The 2,558-nt window shown below is 45.2% G+C and overlaps 1 non-coding gene across 1 annotated transcript; it reads right to left on the bottom strand.

The window, feature by feature from the left end:
* Nucleotides 1-338: 338 nt before the first annotated feature.
* Nucleotides 339-638, bottom strand: LOC146891982 (signal recognition particle RNA). The gene has a single exon (XR_015005274.2).
* Between the last annotated feature and the right edge of the window lie 1,920 nt (nucleotides 639-2,558).

Genomic DNA, 2,558 nt, shown 5'->3' with positions numbered 1-2,558 from the left:
CAGCTGACCTGTGGAGCTCACATTGTCAGAAGTCCCCATTGGTTCTAGAGGTTCATTGTGTGTCTGCCACTGTACTGAATGCTTCTCTTGGGCTTGATTACTGACTGTCACAGACACCCAGTAAGTGGTTGTGTGTGTGTGTGTGTGTGTGTGTGTGTGTGTGTGTGTTTGTGTGTGTTGGTGGGCAGGGTGTTCCTCATTTTAGTAATATTAGATATATGAGGAAACAGAAGCCAGGGAACGTTTAAAGTGCACAGACCTTGTAGACAGGCAGAATCAGGCTCAAAAATATCGCTAAAGGGCTGTCAAACACTAATCTACTTTATTTTTATTTTTTTTAGAGACGGGGTCTCGCTATGTTGCCCAGGCTGGAGTGCAGTGGCTATTCACAGGCGCGATCCCACTACTGACCAGCACAGGAGTTTTGACCTGCTCCGTTTCTGACCTGGGCCGGTTCACCACTCCTTAGGCAATCTGGTGGTCCCCCTTTCCCGGGAGGTCACCATATTGATGCCGAACTTAGTGCGGACTCCCGATCGGCATAGCGCACTACAGCCCAGAACTCCTGGACTCAAGCGATCTTCCTGTCTCAGCCTCCCGAGTAGCTGGGACTACAGGCGTGCGCCACCGCGCCAGGCATTAATCTACTTTAAAGCCTCTTCCATGGGATTTATATTTATGAAGTCTCATAATCTAATGAATAAAGTACTTTGTTCTTGTTTTTTACTTAGTTAAGTTTTTTTTTCAAAAATTACACCTAAGTGATTATGTTTCTCAGTCGTCAGAATAAATAAAAATACCTCCACTTACACTAGTTCACTAATTCCTTTTCTTTATCATCTACTCTACAAACCAAATACAACCACAGTCTCCATCTCCTGAAACAGTTCCTAATATTAAACAAAGGACAGGAAAGGTTGTGACAAAAGAGGACACAAGGGGGCGTCACTATCCAGCAACTGGAGGCTTCTCTCTGACTTTCCAGGAGAGGCTGCCTGGGAGAAGAGGTAAAGTAAACCAGAAAGATTTGGTAAAGTAGCATGCGCCTAGGAAAAGCCTCCAGCCAAACCCCACGACCAAAACATGGAATTCTGGGTAGGGACTGCTGAAGATGAAAAGGCTAGGAGGAGGGGGATGTAAGAGAAAGAGCCAGGGTTCTGGAAACTTCATTCTCACAAACAGGGCAGGACAGGAGAAGAATTCGAAAGCCCGATGTGGGCAGGTGAAATCTGTCACAGGCGGAGGGAGCTGGTAGAGGACCAAGGGTGGAGGGTCTGAATCTCAGAGTGGGAAGCAGGAGGCACTGAAGAACGCCCTGAACGGGATCTCCAGGAACCAAAGTGTGAAATGGTGGACGGGAGAATGAGCGGACACACGTGTCTCTGCAGTGGGCAAACATCAGGGACAGGCCGTGGATTTAGAGGAGGACACACCTGAGGCCCTGTGTTTAACTTGCAGCAGTCTGTGGGCTGCGTCATATGTTCACAGGGAGCTCCAGAGAGAACCGTCTTGAAATGCTTTAGGATTCCCCACCCCAGGCTCAAAGATAATTAAGCAAAGGATGGCAAGTGACTGTTCCAGAGTCAGTGAGGTGATAACCAAAGGTACCTCTTTAGGGATAGATTTTGAAGAGCAGTTTTTCAAAGTGCCCTAACAGAGATCTGGGTTAGAAAGAAAAACATACAAACAAACAAACAAACAAAAACCCTAGTGATCTAGAAATTATACCTAGTTTTGAAGGGACAGCTCTGGGATTTGTTAGAAATAGTTAGTTCAAAAATTTGAGAAAAGACACAGACCTGAAATGTGAACAAAGATGAATTACCTGGGATCAGTAATCAGACTGTAACTGTGGCCGGGACAAGTCCTTGCACAGATTTTAGAGGAAGTGATAGGCTTTGAAGCAGAAACTGATGTAGAGGCTACAGAAGAATTCTGCTTCCTGGTTTTCTCCCCACAGTTCACTCAGCCTGATTTTTCTAGGCACCAGGACCACCAACTCAGGAATGGCACTGCCCATAGTGAGCTGGGCCCTCCCATATCAACCATTAGTCACCCAAAAATGCTCCATAGAGTTGCCTTTAAGTCAATATTATGGAGACTTTTTCTCAACTTAGAGTCCCTCTTCCCAAAGGACTCTAGCTTGTGTCAAGTTAACATAAAACTAATATACTACCTTTCTATCTATAACAAACATATTTTTCTTCTTCCTCTTTCTCTCTCTCTCTCTCTCTCTCTCTCTCTCTCTCTCACACACACACACACACACACACACACACACACACCATCATGTCTTTGCTAGTGGTGCTATTTCTGTTTGTGGGGGGAACACTTACATATGAAGAAAATCTCATAAAAAGTCATTCCAAATTATCAATCAAACACTACACTATGCCCCTTGTTTATCACCTTTGACAAAGCCTGGTCCAGCTTTCCTCTTGTTGGGGACAGAGAAACAGTATCTAAGGTTGATGAAAAGAAAAGTTTTTGCCTGGATGAAGCCTTGCCAGATAGCTCTGTTCAGCTCTGCTCCTTCAGTAATTGCCCAGAACACACAG

The sequence above is a fragment of the Myodes glareolus genome, chromosome 14 (genome assembly GCF_982192425.1).
Source record: "Myodes glareolus chromosome 14, mMyoGla1.1, whole genome shotgun sequence".
Lineage (NCBI taxonomy): Eukaryota > Metazoa > Chordata > Mammalia > Rodentia > Cricetidae > Myodes > Myodes glareolus.
This window is presented reverse-complemented; position numbering and strand designations above follow the sequence as displayed.